This window comes from Ovis aries, chromosome 14, assembly GCF_016772045.2.
Source record: "Ovis aries strain OAR_USU_Benz2616 breed Rambouillet chromosome 14, ARS-UI_Ramb_v3.0, whole genome shotgun sequence".
In the NCBI taxonomy this organism is placed as follows: Eukaryota; Metazoa; Chordata; class Mammalia; order Artiodactyla; family Bovidae; genus Ovis; species Ovis aries.
This window is the reverse complement of record NC_056067.1, coordinates 39,686,820-39,707,205: the sequence shown is the minus strand read 5'-3', so window position 1 is coordinate 39,707,205 and position 20,386 is coordinate 39,686,820.

Below are 20,386 nucleotides of genomic sequence, written 5' to 3'. Positions count from 1 at the left end.
CATTCAAGCTAATGGCAGAGGCTGAGCTCTGCCAGAATAAAGAGATAAGGTGCCTGCACCTGAGGTCAAGGAAGACTTCCCTGTCTGCACAGGCGCAGGAAGGCTCCTTGGAGGCCAAAGAGGGAGGGGGTCCCACCCCATAATAATGTGGACGTGCACCCACAGGCTTCTACTGTGGGTCAATCTTAGCAAAAAGTCGTGCCCACCGCTCGGGCAGGGTCCTAGACGAGGCAGATGTGTGTGAAGAAAGAAACGAGACAGTTGGTGAGAGGTGACCACAGGCGCGGAAGGGCTGGCTCACGTGAGGGGCTCGCACCGCCTCTTCCTGTGCCCCCCAGATGCCCAGCGTCTCTAGGTTGTGTCTCTGTCCTGCTTCTGTCGTGAACTGGGCTCCCGCGTGCTCTACCACAGGTGGTGCTGTGTCTATAATAAAGGACTTCACATGTGTATTTACACCTCTCGCCTCCTTAAAATAGCCTTGGCTTCAAATGGGGAAAAGTCGCAGGGTCACTTTGCTTCTAGCCTCTGGCCACTGGTGGTCTCAGGGTTGGGAACCCTGGTGTTCATACAGGCTACCCAGGTTCAATTCCTGAGCAGGGAGCTAAGATTTCTCTTCAGGACCGCTCACTGCTGTCTCTCCAAGATCATGATCCTATGATTTTCAGTTGCTGTGGCTGGAAAAGGCATTATTTGATCGTATTTTATGGCAGAACGACACTGCCTGTGTATCTGAACTGCCCCTTCTTTACCGTCATCTCTCCCCATGCCGTAGGCTGCCTAGCTGTCTTGGTTATTGTTCCTCATGCTGCCAGCATCATTCAGGTCCAGCTGTATTCAGAGCAACAGTAGCTTTCTCCAGATCTCTCACTAGGCATGGACGCTAAACAGATGACGCTGTGTATAGTCCTCTGTTGATAATAGCTTTGAAATTTTGTGATGGTTTTTCACTTACCTGCAGCCCACTGGTGATTTTAACTTATTTTTGAATAGAGTTGATTTAGGATGTATAGGCCATAGAGAAGATGGACTCAGAGGCTGAGGGAGGGACAGACGAAGGCCTTCCTTTGTGAGGACCAGAGTTAGACCTGCGTTATGATGAGACAGGCCTTGGCTACAACCAGAGTCAGGTCTTGATGTGGACCAGAGTAAGACCTAAGACTAGAATCAGGCCTTAGTGTGGCCACAGTCAGGCCCAAGTGAGGACCAGAGTCAAGAATAAGTCAGGCCCAGGGTCAGGAATATGTGAGGACCAGAGTCAGGCCTGAGTGTTGGCCAGAGTCACATCTCAGTGCGGACCAGAGTCAGGGCTAGGGTGGACCAGCATCAGGCCTACTGTGGGCCAGAGTCAGGCCTAGGGGAGTGCCACAGTCAGGCCTTAGCGTACCCCAGAGTGAGACCTTAGTGTGGTCCAGAGTCAGGCATTAGTATGGACCAGCATCAGCCCTTAGTGTGCCCCAGAGTCAGGCCTGAGTGTGGCCCAGAGTCAGGCCTGAGTACCGCAGTCAGGCTTAGTGTGTATGAGGGTCAGGCCTTAGCGTGCACCAGGGCCAGGCATTAGTGTGGCCCAGAGTCAGGCAATATGTAGACAAGAGTGAGGCCTTAGTGTTCACCAGGAGTCGGGCCTTAGTGTGGCCCAGAGTGAGGCCTAAGTGAGGACTGGACTCAGGCCTCAGTGATGAACCAGAGTCAGGCCTGAGTGTGGACCAGATCAGAGTCCAGCCTTTGTTTGGACCAAGGTGAGGTCTTAGTGTGGACCAGAGTGAGGCCTAAGTGAGGACTGGAGTGAGGCCTCAGTGTGTATAGATTCAGGACTCAGCATGGGTGAGGGTCAGGCCTGTGTGGACCAGAGTGCAGCCTCAGTGTGGTCCACAGTCAGGCCTCAGTTTGGCTAGAGCCAGGCCTGACTGTGGACAAGAAACAGCCCTCTGTATGGACCAAAGGCAAGCCTGATTGTGGACCAGGGTCAGACCTAGGTGTGGACCAGAGCCAGACCTGAGCGTGGACCAGACTTAGGCCTCTGCGTGGACTAGAGTCAGGACTAAGAGAGTACCACAGTCAGCCTTTCAGTGTAGACCAGGGTCAGGCCCAGTTTAGACACAGTCAGGCCCCAGTGTGCATCGATTCAGGCCTCAGTGTGGATCATCTATAGGCCTGAGTGTGGACCAGAGTCAGTCCTAAGTGAGTTTGAGTCAGGAGTCAGGACTCAGTGTGGACCAGAGTCAGGCCTAAGTGAACCAGAGGCAGTCCGTAGTGTGGGCGAAGGCAGGCATTAGTGTGGACTAGAGTCAGGCCCGAGTGTGGCCCAGAGGCAGTCCGTAGTGTGGACAAGAGCCAGGCCTTACTGTGGAACACTGGTAGGCCTGAGTGTGGACGAGAGCCAGGCGTGAGTGTGGACCACAGTCAGACCTCAGCGTGGAGTAGAGTCAGTTCTCAAAGTGAAACAGAGTCAGGACTAAGTGAGTACCACAGTCAGCCTCCGTTGTGGACCAGGGTCAGGCCCAGTTTAGACACAATCAGGCCTCAGTGTGGATGAGAGTCAGGCCTCGTGGTAGACCACATCAGGCCTCGTGTATAGATTCAGGCCATAGTGCTGAGAAGACTCAGTCCTCAGTGGACCAGAGGCAGGCTTGTGTGGACCAGAGGCAGGCCAAAATGAGCGCCACATTCAGGGCAGACTCTGGTTTAAATTCAGGACTGACTCGAACAGAAACTAAAAATTACTCGAGAAGAAAACCCCCCAAACCAGCGTCTGCATTCTCCTCAGGTCTCAGACCCCTGCGCTGCTCTCTCTTCCCTGGGCCTTAATGGGCTTGACTTCCGGGTCAAACTGAGGTCTTCATGGGGGAGCTGGAAAAGTTGTGCCAGCCAAGGAGCACAATGATATCTTGACTACCTGAGACCACCACCTTAAAATCCAAGTGGTCCCCTACACATAAAGCAAGCCTCTTGCACCTAGAGGACTCTCTGTGTTGGAAGAGGTTTGAAAAGTCACCCTGTCTTCCCCTCTTTTGCTCAGGGGGTTCCTACTTCCAGCCTCTCTCCATAGAGAGGCTCCACCTGCCTAGGACAGCTGCCTCAGCATAAGACTTTGGCTGGGGATGGGACGGGTCTGGAGGAGAAGGGTAAGGGGCAGAAGGAATGACACCCTGGCCCTTTGTGTCTGTTCTGCCCTTTCCACAATAATTTCCAGCCCAGTTCAGTTCAGTTCAGTTCAGTCGCTCAGTCGTGTCCGACTCTTTGCGACCCCATGAATCGCAGCACGCCAGGCCTCCCTGTCCATCACCATCTCACGGAGTTCACTCACACTCACGTCCATCGAGTCAGTGATGCCATCCAGCCATCTCATCCCCGGTCGTCCCCTTCTCCTCCTGTCTCCAATCCCTCCCAGCATCAGAGTCCTTTCCAATGAGTCAACTTTTCGCATGAGGTGGCCAAAATACTGGAGTTTCAGCTTCAGCATCACTCCTTCCAAAGAAATCCCAGGGCTGATCTCCTTCAGAATGGACTGGTTGGATCTCCTTGCAGTCCAAGGGACTCTCAAGAGTCTTCTCCAGCACCACAGTTCAAAAGCATCAATTCTTCGGCGCTCAGCCTTCTTCACAGTCCAACTCTCACATCCATACATGACCACAGGAAAAACCATAGCCTTGACTAGACGGACCTTAGTCGGCAAAGTAATGTCTCTGCTTTTGAATATACTATCTAGGTTGGCCATAACTTTTCTTCCAAGGAGTAAGCGTCTTTTAATTTCATGGCTGCAGTCACCATCTGCAGTGATTTTTGAGCCCCCAAAAATAAAGTCTGACATTGTTTCCCCATCTATTTGCCATGAAGTGATGGGACCAGATGCCATGATCTTCATTTTCTGAATGTTGAGCTTTAAGCCAACTTTTGCACTCTCCTCTTTCACTTTCATCAAGAGGCTTTTTACTTCCTCTTCACTTTCTGCCATAAGGGTGGTGTCATCTGCATATCTGAGGTTATTGATATTTCTCCCGGCAATCTTGATTCCAGCTTGTGTTTCTTCCAGCCCAGCGTTTCTCATGATATACTCTGCATAGAAGTTAAATAAGCAGGGTGACAATATACAGCCTTGATGGACTCCTTTTCCTATTTGGAACCAGTCTGTTCCATGTCCAGTTCTAACTGTTGCTTCCTGACCTGCATACAGATTTCTCAAGAGGCAGGTCAGGTGGTCTGGTATTCCTATCTCTTTCAGAATTTTCCACAGTTTATTAAGAAGAAGTGGCAAGAATACACAGAAGAACTGTACAAAAAAGATCTTCATGACCCAGATAATCATGGTGATGCGATCACTCACCTAGAGCCAGACATGCTGGAATGTGAAGTCAAGAGGGCCTTAGAAAGCATCACTACGAACAAAGCTGGTGGAGGTGATGGAATTCCAGTGGAGCTGTTTCAAATCCTGAAAGATGATGCTGTGAAAGTGCTGTACTCAATATGCCAGCAAATTTGGAAAACTCAGCAGTGGCCACAGGACTGCAAAAGGTCAGTTTTCATTCCAATCCCAAAGAAAGGCAATGCCAAAGAATGCTCAAACTACCACACAATTGCACTCATCTCACATGCTAGTAAAGTAATGCTCAAAATTCTCCAAGGCAGGCTTCAGCAATACGTGAACCGTGAACTTCCTGATGTTCAAGCTGGTTTTAGAAAAGGCAGAGGAACCAGAGATCAAATTGCCAACATCCCCTGGATCATGGAAAAGGCAAGAGAGTTCCAGAAAAACATCTATTTCTGCTTTATTGACTATGCCAAAACCTTTGGCTGTGTGGATCACAATAAACTGTGGAAAATTCTGAAAGAGATGGGAATACCAGACCACCTAACCTGCCTCTTGAGAAATCTGTATGCAGATCAGGAAGCAACAGTTAGAACTGGACATGGAACAACAGACTGGTTCCAAATAGGAAAAGGAGTCCATCAAGGCTGTATATTGTCACCCTGCTTATTTAACTTCTATGCAGAGTATATCATGAGAAACGCTGGGCTGGAAGAAACACAAGCTGGAATCAAGATTGCCGGGAGAAATATCAATAACCTCAGATATGCAGATGACACCACCCTTATGGCAGAAAGTGAAGAGGAAGTAAAAGCCTCTTGATGAAAGTGAAAGAGGAGAGTGCAAAAGTTGGCTTAAAGCTCAACATTCAGAAAATGAAGATCATGGCATCTGGTCCCATCACTTCATGGCAAATAGATGGGGAAACAGTGTCAGACTTTATTTTGGGGGGCTCCAAAATCACTGCAGATGGTGACTGCAGCCATGAAATTAAAAGACGCTTACTCCTTGGAAGAAAAGTTATGGCCAACCTAGATAGTATATTCAAAAGCAGAGACATTACTTTGCCGACTAAGGTCCGTCTAGTCAAGGCTATGGTTTTTCCTGTGGTCATGTATGGATGTGAGAGTTGGACTGTGAAGAAGGCTGAGCGCCGAAGAATTGATGCTTTTGAACTGTGGTGCTGGAGAAGACTCTTGAGAGTCCCTTGGACTGCAAGGAGATCCAACCAGTCCATTCTGAAGGAGATCAGCCCTGGGATTTCTTTGGAAGGAGTGATGCTGAAGCTGAAACTCCAGTATTTTGGCCACCTCATGCGAAAAGTTGACTCATTGGAAAGGACTCTGATGCTGGGAGGGATTGGAGGCAGGAGGAGAAGGGGACGACCGGGGATGAGATGGCTGGATGGCATCACTGACTCGATGGACGTGAGTGTGAGTGAACTCCGTGAGATGGTGATGGACAGGGAGGCCTGGCGTGCTGCGATTCATGGGGTCGCAAAGAGTCGGACACGACTGAGCGACTGAACTGAACTGACTGATTGTGATCCACACAGCCAAAGGCTTTGGCATAGTCAATAAAGCAGAAATAGATGTTTTTCTGGAACTCTCTTGCTTTTTCCATGATCCAGCTGATGTTAGCAATTTGATCTCTGGTTCCTCTGCCTTTTCTAAAACCAGCTTGAACATCAGGAAGTTCACGGTTCACGTATTGCTGAAGCCTGCCTTGGAGAATTTTGAGCATTACTTTACTAGCATGTGAGATGAGTGCAATTGTGTGGTAGTTTGAGCATTCTTTGGCATTGCCTTTCTTTGGGATTGGAATGAAAACTGACCTTTTGCAGTCCTGTGGCCACTGCTGAGTTTTCCAAATTTGCTGGCATATTGAGTACAGCACTTTCACAGCATCATCTTTCAGGATTTGAAGTAGCTCCACTGGAATTCCATCACCTCCACTAGCTTTATTCATAGTGATGCTTTCTAAGGCCCACTTGACTTCACATTCCTGGATGTCTGGCTCTAGATGAGTGATCACACCATCATGATTATCTGGGTGGTGAAGATCTTTTTGTACAGTTCTTCTGTGTATTTTTGCCACCTCTTCTTAATATCTTCTGCTTCTGTTAGGTCCATGCCATTTCTGTCCTTTATTGAGCCCATCTTTGCATGAAATATTCCCTTGGTATCTCTAATTTTCTTGAAGAGATCTCTAGTCTTTCCCATTCTGTTCTTTTCCTCTATTTCTTTGCATTGATCATTGAAGAAGGCTTTCTTATCTCTTCTTGCTATTCTTTGGAATTCTGCATTCAGATGCTTATATCTTTCCTTTTCTCCTTTGCTTTTTCTTCTCTTCTTTTCACAGCTATTTGTAAGGCCTCCCCAGACAGCCATTTTGCTTTTTTGCATTTCTTTTCCATGGGGATGGTCTTGATCCCTGTCTCCTGTACAATGTCACGAACCTCTGTCCATAGTTCATGAGGCACTCTATCAGCTCTAGACCCTTAAATCTATTTCTCACTTCCACTGTATAATCATAGGGATTTGATTTAGGTCATACCTGAGTGGTGTAGCGGTTTTCCTTACTTTCTTCAATTTGAGTCTGAATTTGGCAATAAGAAGTTCATGATCTGAGCCACAGTCAGCTCCTGGTCTTGCCAGGAACACACATTTGCCGGGGCTCAGGTTTCCCCATAGGCAGAGCGGGGCACGAATAAGTGCTGTCCCCTTGTGGCCATTTTAGGAAACAACAACCCCAAATCCGGGACCTATGGGCATTTCATATTCACCAGAGCTGCTCTGCTCTAAAGAATCCCTTTGCTGGACAGATGACACGCAGAAGGCAGCAGAAACAGAATTCAAAAGAAGGCCAACCTTCATGAGCCAATTTCAAATGGCAAATTTTGCTAACACTTAATAAAATAGGAAGGAAATCCAAATCCCCCTCCTGTGGAAATCCTGGGCCGCCCAAATGAAAGAGGAAGGCACACCAGAACTACAAAGAGCTCTGGTTAGTAGCAGCTAGTGGAAAATGTACAAACAATAAATACTGCGGAAGGCCAGGAGACCAGGAAACACTCCTAGGCTGCGGTGGGGGATGCACTTGACAACAGCCACTATGGACAAGGGCATGCAGGCTCCTTTAAAAACAAAAAGCAGCCCAGGATGCTGCGATCTGCCTCTGGGGCCTAGACCCTAGGAAACGCACCCCCCCCAGGACACACACGCATCCCCACGTTCTTCACGGTGCTGTTCACTACAGCCAAGGCACGCAAGCAACAAGAACCTCAAGCCACAGAGGAAGGAGGCTAGAGATGTGCCGCTCACATTCATGGACTATGGCTGAAACACTCGCAAGAGAACGAAGTGGTGCCAGCTGCAGCAACCGAGATACGGACCCGGAGATGGTCACACTACGTCATCAGACAGAGAAAGACAAAAAGCAGGCGATATCACATACAGGTCAAATCTCATGATGGATACACATGAGCTCTTGGATCAAACAGAAACAGATGCTTAGAAAAGAAACTTTCCTTACCAAACGGGAAGACCAGGTGGTTATGGAGCGATAACTGAGAAGTTTGGGATTAACCCATATACTCTTCTATACAGATAAATACACAGACAAGAGAAAAAGAATAATGAACAAGGATGTGCTCTATAAACAAGAAACTGTACTCAATACCCTCTCAAACTCTATGGAAGAGAACCCTAAAAAGACAGGCACATCTATATGTTAACTGAATCAACTTGCTGTACAGCTGTGATTAACCCAGCACGCTAAATCAATATGTCCCAATAGAGAATAAAAATTCCATGCCAAAAATGAATGTCTCCTCTACTCCCCTTAGGCGTCAGTCCCCGGGACCGCTGTCTCAACCCTGTGGCCTGAGCAGTCTAGTCCCCAAGGCTGCCATGTGTGTGTGGAGGGAGCTGGGGAGGATGTCCAAGCGAATGAGCCCCCTGAGGACCCTGCGTGCCTGCTTCCCACTAGTTGGACCACAGTCTTCACTTCCAGGCAGGCCCTCTACACCAAGCCTCTTTCACTCAAAAATGGAGGGCACTCTGTGCTGGAACAGCTCTCAAAAGTATGTATTTCAATAAAATGAATTTTTTAAAAAAGAGCAAGAAACCCCTAAGTTACAAAACAAAGGGAATAGCAAAGCCAAGCTTATGTCAAAGAATGAAAATAATGCCAACACTTTCACAAAAGTGGAAGAAAAAGAACATACAAAATATTTTTTTAAATTACCGTGATCAAGGCCAAATCAACGAGGTCTGCCAGGACACAGCCCTGGGTTGCCCATCTGTGATGAGGCAATTCGTTGTGATCCTACAGCTGGTAAAGAACAGTGGTGGGTAGAATTCTGACTCATACTCGAGAAACTGTCTATGGCCATTTGGCAATAAATAGTTCTCCCTACTGAGGTGGTAGGTTCCAATGATCTAGATCAAACTCAACTATTCAACCCTGATATGATCGCAGAGCCCAGCGTTCCTGGCCCCCCACCCCACCTTCCCAGCAGGCAGCTATGCACCTCTCAGGAGCTCTAATCCTGCCCACCCCGCAAACCCCTGATGTCCTCAGGGCACCCTCAAAAGCTTGCTAGGTTTTGGAACTCGAAGTTCAGGAACACCAGAGACTTGGCAGCGAGCCCACCCCTAGGTCACCATAAATGGCGTCGTCTCCCTCAGCCTGCAGTTGGCGGCCTGTCACCGCAGTGCTGGGCACAATTCCCCGCTGCGGGACCACCCACTGCGCTGGGCAGAGTGCCTGCGGCATTTCTCCCCAGCTCGAGACTCTCCTGGAGAGCAGGGCCCAGGGTCTCACCAACCTTGTCCTCGGGACTGATCAGCGACTAGATCCCTTGAAACCGACAGCCCGTAGAACCTGCCCCAGCCCTTCTAAAACCTAAGCCTCAGGACCTTACCTTTGAGAAGGCTCCGTGGGCGTGCCGGAGCCAGGACCGTGGGCTCTCAGCACTGGGCACGGTTGGCTCTTGAGAGTCTAGACTCCGGGGTCCTTCCGGCGGGCCAGACATCTGACTCTGTGTCTTCAGTGTCTGAGAGGCCTGCCACGAAGATAAAACTCCCTCGCCTTATTAGGAATCTTAATCCCTCACACCAGCAGCCTACACAGCACCAGCCCTGTCACCTGCACAGACGTTTGGACTCCAGGTTCTAGCCATGAGACCGTAGGAAGATGAACCAACCTCGAGGAGCCTCTGTTTCCTCATCTGTGAAATGAGGTGGCGCTACCTAGCTCATTGGGCATCTGCACAAGATAAACGAGATAAAGGGTGTGAGATGGCCAAGTCCTCCTCCCCTCAACTAAGGCAGGCAGCGTTTCACAATGATCACTTTTTTAAATGATCGATATTATGGACTAAATTGTGCCTCCCCTGCCCCCCAATTCATATAGCCCTGGTGGCAGTGTTTGGAGACAGGACCTAAAGGAAAGTAGTTAAGTCAGTCATAATGATGTTGCTCTGATCCAACAGGATCAGTGTCCTTATAAGCAGAGAGACCAGAAAGCTCTCAGGTAAAGCTTGCGTTAAGTCCCTCTGTTCCTGAAGAAGGCTACTAACAGTGCAGAGTCTTCTAGACCGGTGCTCTCCAATTCTATTGCACGTCCAGATCACCAGGGATGGTGTTAAAATGCAGATTCCGATCCACAGGCTTGGGATGAGGCTGGGGAATCTGTCCCTAATGAGCCTCCAGGGGATCCGAACGTATATATTGCCAACTATACTTTGGAGTAGCAAAGTCCTTAGACTACCATCTTATTTCCCCATGAAAAATATATGGTCATTTATTTATCTAGATGCCAACTGTCCAATGCTGTCAAGCACTGTGCCAAGTGCTGAGGGTTAATAAAACAGGGTCTCTGCTCTTAAGGACTTCATAGTCCAGTTAAGGCCCTAAGGGGTTTCCCTGACTCCACGAGCCAAGGGCAATGTCAAATACAAAATGCATCCCAATGAAGACAACATCCTTCCAGAAGAACCTACATAGGATGTGCAGGAGGCAACAATCATGTTGAGATGAATCCCTCTATTTAGGGCTCAACTCAGGCTATGATGAAACCAGGTGTTTTTGAGAAGCGGAGGTAGTGATGGACAAAACCAGGCGCCACTGTACCTTTAGCCAGTAAAACCGCAGACACGGGAGACAAGTCTATGCATCAGCTCTGGGCCTCCCACTCCTCAGAGCAATACTCTTCAGTGCAACTTGCTGGCATTGGCGAGAGGCAGGGTAACGACAAGCAGCGGTGGAGAAAGTCGGTACTCGAGAAAGCAGCACTTGATGAAAGAAGCAGCTAGGTGTTCTGGACACACTGAATGTTATAGCTGAATGGGAGGGTCCTCTGCTTATAGCAAAACCCCCGTTAGTCGATGATGAGACTAAACCCCAAAGCAGTTAAGGCAATGGTTTTCAACCGGGGTGACTATGCATCCCCAGGAGACAAACAGCAGTGTTTGGAGACAGTTTTGGTTACACGACTGCTGGAAAGCTATGATGCTTCATGGACAGAGCACAGAGATGCTGTGAAAAGCAGGTCAAGACGGCCCACCATGGCCGAAAGCTACCTGTCCCCAAATGTCAATAGTGCTGAGGTTAAGAAACCCTCAGTTAAGGAATTTGCCCAAGTCAATGAAGGTCACACCACAGACTAGCTTAGAGCATTCTGCAGTGATGGATATGTTCTACACTCGACACTGTCCATCGTGGCAGCAGAGAGGTACATGTGAGATATGGGTGGTGTGACTGAAGAACTTGGTTTAAATTTTTTATTTGTCTTTGATAATGCAACTGTAAACAGCCATGCATGGCTGGTGACTACTGTACTGGACATGACAGAATTACTATTTCTATTTCCTGATACGTAGACTGGCATTCTTTCAGTTTCACAGTCTGTCTCTTTCTACTTTTCTGAAACTGCCCACTCACCTGACTTTATCACAAAGGTTCGGCTGGAAAAAAAATACAAATGTAAAGTAACAGCAGAAGAATCTTAAAAAAAAGGTTTGAAGTTAAACACCTTATCTTGCAGATTCTGAAAAAAGCAGAATGTCAGATCATGGTGATACATACAGTGGTCTCCCCAGCAACTGAGGTTTCAGTTACCAGTGGTTGACTACAGGTCCATAATATTAAATGGTAAACTTCAGAAATAAATGATTTGGAAGTTTTAAGCTATACGCCATTCTGAGTGTTGAGATGAAATCGCGTGCTGTCCCACCAGGACTTGAACCACCCCTTCCTCCAGTATACTCATGCTGTACATGATACCTGCCCACCTGATAGCTGTCATACTGGACAGTCTGGGTTATCAGGTCGACTGTCCAGTATCGCAGTGCTTATTATGTTCAAGGAACCCTTGTGTTAGTCGCTTAGTCGTGTCTGACTCTTTGCGACCCATGGACTCTAACCATGCTCTTCTGTTCATGGAATTCTCCAGGCAAGTAGACTGGAGCGGGTCACCATTTCTTTCTCCAGGGGATCTTCCTGACCCAGGGATTGAACCCAGGTCTCCCACATTGCAGGCAGATTCTTTACCATCTGAGCCACCAGGGAAGGCTATTATTTTACTTAATAACCATTCTAAAATGCAAGAGTAGTGATGCTGGCCATGAGGACATTCTCTTACTGTGTCTAGTTTATATATTAAACTTTGGCCAAGACGGCAGAGTAGGGGGACGTGGAGCCTGCAGGTGTAGCAGGGTGCTGGGGGGAGGGTCTGGAGTGGTCCTTGCAGAGTGCCTGCTGGGCACCAGACAAAGATATCACACAGAAAGAAAACCACAGGCCAACATCACTGATGAACATAGACACAGAGCCTCAACAAAATGCTAGCAAACAGAATCCAACAACACATTCAAAGGCTCACACACCACGATCAAGTGAGAGTTACCCCAGGGATGCAAACTGAAGAATAAAAACCAGATGATCAACTCAATTGATGCAGAAAAACCTTTTGACAAAATTCAACAACCATTTGTAATAAAAGCTCTTCAGAAAATGGACACAAAGGGAAACTACCTCCCCGCAATAAAGGCCTTACATGACAAGTCCACAGCAAGCATCGTTCTCACAGGTGACAAGCTGAAATCACTTCCTCTAAGACCAGTAACAAAACAAGGATGGACATTCTCACCACTATTATTCAACATAGTTTGGGAAGTGCTAGGCATGGCAATCAAAGATGAAAGAGGAATAAAAGAAATCCAAATTGAAAAAGAAGCTAAACTGTCAGTGTTTGCAGATAACATGACACTGTACATAGAAAATCCTAAAGATGCTACCAGAAAACTACTGGTGCTAGTCCATGAATCTGGCAAAGTTGCAGGATACAAAATTAAAGCACAGAAATCTCTTGCATCCCTGTACACTAGCAAGCAAAGATCAGAAAAAGAAATAAAGGAAACCCATTTACCACCACAACAAAAAGAATAAAATACCTAGGAATAAACCTACCCAAGGAGGAAACAAGACCGGCACTCAGAAGACTATGATACTGATGAGAGAAATGAAAAAAACACACAAAGAGACGGAGAAACATGCCATGTTCTCAGATTGGGAGAATCAATATTGTGAAAATGACTATACTACCCAAAGCAACTACAGATTCAGTGCAACCTCTATCAGATTACCAATGGCATTTTCACAGAATTAGAATCAAAAACGTTTACAGTTTATTTGGAAACACAAAAGACACCAAATAGCCAAAGCAATCTTGAGAAAGAAAGATGAAGCTGGGGGAATCGGGTGCCCTGAGCTCAGATTCTGCTAAAAAGCTACAGGAATCCAGGCAGTGTGATGCTGGCACCAAACAGAAACACAGACCAAGCCCAGGCACCCGTGGTCACCTAACCTATGAGCAAGGAGGCAGAATACACAGCGGGGAAGAGACAGCCTCTTCAGTGGGTGGTGCTGGAAAACCGGACAGCTACCTGTAAACGAATGAAACTAGAACACTCCCTAAAGAAATTCAAAATGGATTAAAGACCTAAATGTAAGGCCGGACACTATAAAACTCTTGGAGGAAAACAGGCAGAACACTCTGACATAAACTACAGCAAAACCTTTTTTGATCCACCTCCTAGAGTAATGAAAATAAAAATAAACAAATAGGACTCAGTGAATGTAAGGAAACCATAGAAGAACAGACGTCCCTCAGAATGGGAGAAAATATTGCAAATGAAGCAACTGACAAGGGATTAATATGCAAAATATACAAACAGCTCATACCAAAGAAACAAACAGCCCAATCAAATACCAAAGAAACAAACAATCCAATCAGAAGATGGGTGGAAGACCTAAACAGACATCTCTCCAAAGAAGACATACACATAGACACATGAAAAGATGCTCAACATCACTAATGATTAGAGAAACGAAAATCCAAACTACAATGAGGTACCTCCTCACACCAGTCAGAATGGCCATCATTAAAAAAATCTACAAACAGAAAATGCTGGATAGGGTGTAGAAAAAAGGGATCCCTCTTGCACTGTTGGTGGGAATGGAAACTGATACAGCCACTTTGGAGAACAGTATGCAGGTTCCTTAAAAATCTAAAAATAGTACTACCTTATGACCCAGCAATCCCACTACTGAGCATATACCCTGAGAAAACCATGATTCAAAACTACACACATCCCCCCGTGTTCCTTGCAGCACTGTTTACAATAGCCAGGACACAGGAACAACTTGAATCTCCAATGGCAGATGCGTGGATAAGGAAGTTGTGGTAAACACATATGCAATGGAATATTACTCCCATCACTTCATGGTGAATAGAAGGCGAAAAAGTGGAAGCAGTGACAGGTTTTATTTTCTTGGGCTCCAAAATCACTGCAGATAGTGACTGCAGCCATGAAAGTAAAAGACACATGCTTGCTCCTTGGAAGGAAAGCTGTGATACACCTAGACAGCATATTAACAAGCAGAGCTATCGCTTTGCCAACAAAGGTGCACGCTAGTCAAAGCTATGGCTATTTTCCAGTAGTCACGTATGGATGTGAACGCTGGATCAAAAGAAGGCTGAGTGCTGAAGAACTGATGTCTTTGAACCGTGGTGCTGGAGAAGACTCTTGAGAGTCCCTTGGACTGCAAGGCGATCAAACCAGTCCATTCTAAAGGAAATCAACCCTGAATATTCATTGGCAGGACTGATGCTGAAGCTGAAGCTCCAATACTTTGGCCACCCCATGCGAAGAACTGACTCCTTAGAAAAGACCCTGATTCTTAGGAAAACTGAAGGCAAAAGGAGAAGGGGGCAGCAGAGGATGAGATGGTTAGATAGCATCACTGACTCAATGGACATGAATTTGAGCGAACTCTGGTAGGTAGCGGAGGACAGAGGAGCGTGGTGTGCTACAGTCCATGAGGTGAAAAAGAGTTGGACACAACTTAGCAACTGAACAACAGCAAATTACTCAGCCATAAAAAGGAATGAAATTGGATCAGTTATAGAGATGTGGATGGACCTAGAGTATGTCATACAGAGTAAATCAGCAAACAGATATTGTATATTAATGTATATATGTGGAATCTAGAAAAATGGTACAGATGAGCTTATTTCCAGGCAGGAAGAGACACAGATGTAGAGGGTGGGCATATGGACGTGGGGGTGGGGGGAGAGCCGGGGAGAGGGGAGGGTGAGACGAGTTGGGAGGTTAGGATCGACATATACGCACTGCTGCTGCTGCTAAGTCACTCAGTCACGTCCAACTCTGTGCGACCCCATAGACGGCAGCCCACCAGGCTTCCCTGTCCCTGGGATTCTCCAGGCCAAGAACACTGGAGTGGGTTGCCATTTCCTTCTCCAATGCGTGAAAGTGAAAAGTGAAAGTGAAGTCACTCAGTTGTGTCCGACTCTAGCGACCCCATGGACTACAGCCCACCAGGCTCCTCTGTCCATGGGGTTTTCCAGGCAAGAGTACTGGAGTGGGGTGCCATCGCCTTCTCCGATATATATACACTACCTACCATGTGTGAAAAAGCTAGTGGGGACCTGCTGTCTAACACAGGGAGCCCAGCTCAGGGTTCTGTGGTGGCCTAGCTGGGTAAGTGGGCACGGGAGGGAGGGAGGTCCAAGAGGGAAGATAAACATATAGCCAATTCCCTTCATTGTACAGCAAAAGCTAACACAACATTGTAAAGCAATTATACTTCAATAAAAAAAATAGAATAAAATGAGTAACTAATGAGAACCTACTGTGCAGCACAGGAGGAAAGAGAAGGTACATATTAGCCACTTGTGCTATTATTTAACAAGTACTTTCTTGAATCAGTTAACTTTTTAAAATCTTAAATTCCTATCTCAACCTTCAGTTCAGTTCAGTCACTCAGTTGCATCTGACTCCTTGCAACCCCATGGACTGCAGCACGCCAGGCCTCCCTGTGCATCACCAACTCCTGCAGTCCACTCAAACTCATGTCCATTGAATCAGCGATGCCATCCAACCATCTCATCCTCTTTCATTGCCTTCTCCTCCTGCCCTCAATCTTTCCCAGCATCAGGGTCTTTTCCAGTGAGTCAGCCCTTCACATCAGGTGAACAAAGTGTTGAGTTTCAGCTTCAATATCAGTCCTTCCAATGAATACTCAGGACTGATCTCCTGTAGGATTGACTGGTTGGATCTCCTTGCAGTCCAAGGGACTCTCAAGAGTCTTCTCCAACACCACAGCTCAAAAGCATCAATTCTTCGCTGGTTAGCTTTCTTCACAGTCTGACTCTCACATCCATACATGACCACTGGAAAAACCATAGCCTTGACTAGACGGACCTTTGTCGGCAAAGTAATGTCTCTGCTTTTTAATGTACTGTCTAGATTGGTCATAACTTTCCTTCCGAAGGAGTAAGTGTCTTTATTTCATGGCTGCAATCACCATCTGCAGTGATTTTGGAGCCCCCCAAAATAAAGTCAGACACTGTTTCCACATCTATTTCCCATGAAGTGATGGGACCGGATGCCATGATCTTCATTTTCTGAATGTTGAGCTTTAAGACAACTTTTGCACTCTCCTCTTTCACCTTCATCAAGAGGCTCTTTAGTTTCTCTTCACTATCTGCCATAAGGGTGGTGCCATCTGCATATCTGAGGTTATTGATATTTCTCCTGGCAATCTTGATTCCAGCTTGTGCTTCTTCCAGCCCAGCGTTTCTCATGATGTACTCTGCATAGAAGTAAAATAAGCAGGGTGACAGTATACACCCTGACAGACCCGTTTTCCTATTTGGAACCAGTCCATTGTTCCATGTCCAGTTCCAACTGTTGCTTCCTGAGCTGCATATAGGTTTCTCAAGAGGCAGGTCAGGTGGTCTGTATTCCCATCTCTTTCAGAATTTTCCACAGTTTATTGTGATCCACACAATCAAAGGCTTTGGCATAGTCAATAAAGCAGAAATAGATGTTTTTCTGGAACTCTCTTGCTTTTTCCATGATCCAGCTGATGTTGGCAATTTGATCTCTGGTTCCTCTGCCTTTTCTAAAACCAGCTTGAACATCTGGATGTTCATGGTTCACGTATTGCTGAAGTCTGGCTTCGAGAATTTTGAGCATTACTTTACTAGCATGTGAGATGAGTGCAATTGTGCAGTAGTTTGAGCATTCTTTGGCATTGCCTTTCTTTAGGATTGGAATGAAAACTGACCTTTTGCAGTCCTGTGGCCACTGCTGAGTTTTCCAAATTTGCTGGCATATTGAGTGCAGCACTTTCACAGCATCATCTTCTAGGATTTGAAATTGCTCAGCTGGAGTTCCATCACCTCCACTAGCTTTGTTTGTAGTGATGCCTCCTAAGGCTCACTTGACTTCGCATTCCAGGATGTCTGGCTCTAGGTGAGTGATCACACCAAGGTGATTATCTGGGTCGTGAAGATCTTTTTTGTACATTTCTTCTGTGTATTCTTGCCACCTCTTCTTAATATCTTCTGTTTCTGTTAGCTCCATGCCATTTCTGTCCTTTATTGAGCCCATCTTTGCATGAAATATTCCCTTGGTATCTCTAATTTTCTTGAAGAGATCTCTAGTCTTTCCCATTCTGTTCTTTTCCTCTATTTCTTTGCATTGATCGCTGAAGAAGGCTTTATCTCTCCTTGCTATTCTTTGGAACTCTGCATTCAGATGCTCATATCTTTCCTTTTCTCCTTTGCTTTTTGCTTCTCTTCTTTCCCCAGACATTTGTAAGGCCTCCCCAGACAGCCATTTTGCTTTTTTGCATTTCTTTTTCTTGGGGATGGTCTTGATCACTGTCTCCTTTACAATGTCACGCACCTCTGTCCATAGTTCATCAGGCACTCTGTCTATCAGATCTAGTCCCTTAAATTTATCTCTTACTTCCACTGTATAATTGCAAGGGATTTGATTTAGATCATTCCTGAGTGGTCTAGTGGTTTTCCCCACTTTCTTCAATTTAAGTCTGAATTTGGCAATAAGGAGTTCACGATCTGAGCCACAGTCAGCTCCTGGTCTTGTTTTTGCTGACTGTATAGAGCTTCTCCATCTTTGGCTGCAAAGAATATAATCAATCTGATTTTGGTGTTTGCCATCTGGTGATGTCCATGTGTAGAGTCTTCTCTTGTGTTGTTGGAAAAGGGTGTTTGCTATGACCAGTGCATTTTCTTGGCAAAACTCTATTAGCCTTTGCCCTGCTTCATTCTGTACTCCAAGGCCAAATTTGCCTGTTATTCCAGGTGTTTCTTGACTTCCTACTTTTGCATTCCAGTCCCCTATATGAAAAGAACATCTGCTTTGGGTGTTGGTTCTAAAAGGTCTTGTAGGTCTTCATAGAACCGTTTCAACCTTGCTTATGCCTTAAAATCATGGGCTTGAATAGTGATATACTTCTATAAAACATAAATTGTGCTTTCCTTTACTGGTGGGGTCTTCACAGCTTTTAAACCCCTGCCCATATAGCCTTACAAATAGAGGTGGGTGCAGCAACAATTGGAAAACTGCTCCAAGTGCAGACTCATCTCCAGAAGACAATGCGTGTCTTAACAGCTTCCTCCCTGTGCCCTGACACCAAGTAGCACTGACAAGGGCATTTCTAAATGTCTTGTAAGGTTTATGTCTTTAGAATTTTGATGATGGTTGAAGTAAAACAATTAAAAAAAATCAATGGGAACAATTTGGATCTATTTCTCTAGTGTGTGCTCATTTCCACGAAACCTATATCTAATATAATTTTCCATGTTTCTTTTGCTGTTTGGTTTGGCTTTTTCTTAAAGCTGAACCGAATTTCTCATGGGTCATAATGTGATAGAGTTTTTAAATAATTGAAACAATAAGGAGATGTGGTTTTTTTTTTGTTTTGTTTTGTTTTGTTTTGTTTTTTACCAGAAGGAACTCTTTTCTTCTGAAATCACATTCTGGCCTAGGTTGCTAAGAAACCAGTTTTTTGCTCAAGGCCCAAATCAATGTTTTGCCCTACCTTTAGTTCAGAAGTTCCTGGAAAGAACTGCTATTGTTGTTTTTCTGATATCTTGAAAAGTGTGGACTAGTTAAGTTCTCCACCCGTAATTTGGCAGGGATACTGAGAACAAAGCCCAGGGGCCTCCACTGCCTTCTCTGTGCACTCACTTCTCTGTCCATGGGGACCAGTCCTGGCCAGGCCTGCCGTGCTCAGACTTTTCCAGACTAGTGGATAATTAGTATGTCTGCTGGCAACCCACTCCAGTACTCTTGCCTGGAAAATCCCATGGATGGAGGAGCCTGGTGGGCTGCAGTCCATGGGGTTGCAAAGGTCGGACACGACTGAGCGACTTCACTTTCACTTCTCACTTTCATGCATTGGAGAAGGAACTGGCAACCCACTCCAGTATTCTTGCCTGGAGAATCCCAGGGACGGGGGAGCCTCATGGGCTGCCGTCTATGGGGTCGCACAGAGTGGGACACGACTGAAGCGACTTAGCAGCAGCAGCAGCAGCAGCTTACACATTGGCCATCATTTCACAGTTGCAACTCATCTGCACGTGTGTGATGACGCTTGGTTAGTGACACAGAACTTATGGGTATTATATAGCAAGAAGGGGCTTGTGAGACTGTAAGACACTGTCCCTGAATCTTGAACTGCACAAAGCAGCTTCTCCAACAGCAGTGTGATTTTACTGGAGTGTCAGGGCAATATGTTGAGGGTCTAAGAGGCTTGGGAAATCCCACATTTGGCATTTCTTAGTATCTGGCAGGCCCTAGTGATGTCACAATATAATCACCTCCGACCTGAGGCCCGTCTGGCCCAGAGAAGTGTCTAGACTCACCAGGATGCCATACTCACCAGGGCGTCCGTGTAGAATGAATGGCGTCAGGGGCCGCGTTCACAATCGTTTTCCAAGCACCATGGTGTCTGGAACTGTGCCACCTGGGCCCTGATGTCTTCTCAGCACTCCTCAGTGAGACGTCCCTTGGTCTGCTTTGCTGAGAAAGTGTTCTTTCAAATGCAGCTTCTACGAGCTTTTGTCAGGATGCTTGTTTTCACCACGCCTCCCCTCCAGCCCTCTGTTGAGCTATTCTGCCATTCCAAACTTACCAGTACGAAATGATTTTCGTCATTGCCTTTTTTGAGGCCAAGGAAATGTAAGAACCACGTACAGGAAAGCAATGTACCACATCTCAAGTCATCCCGGAAGCGGGTTCATGCTGGGGCAGGGTCTGAGCTGGGTGCTTGGTCCCAGGGAGGTGTGTCTCCAGGCCTATGAGGCTTGGGCCCTAGACTCAGTGGCTGGTGGGAGCAGGACGGGACTGAAGCAGGGGCGTTGCCCCTGGCCACCTAAAGGCACTGTTTCGCTGGTGATGATACTGGGAAGTGACCGGTTTCTGTAGCAGCTAGTGTCTAGGGTGGTGGCTGGGAACCCCACAGCCTCAAGGGACCATAGCTGAGTCTTGACCCTCACATTTAGAGAAATCTTGAGTTTCACTGCACTCGGACCATGGATGTTTTAGCCAGCTTCTGCACAGCTTCCTCCCACTTTCCTGCAATCTTAAGAACTGTTTATCATACGGGGTTTAAAAGTGTTGAGAGGGTTTACCCTTTTAAAAGCAGCTGGTGTTGGGCCAATGGCTCCCCCCACCCCAGA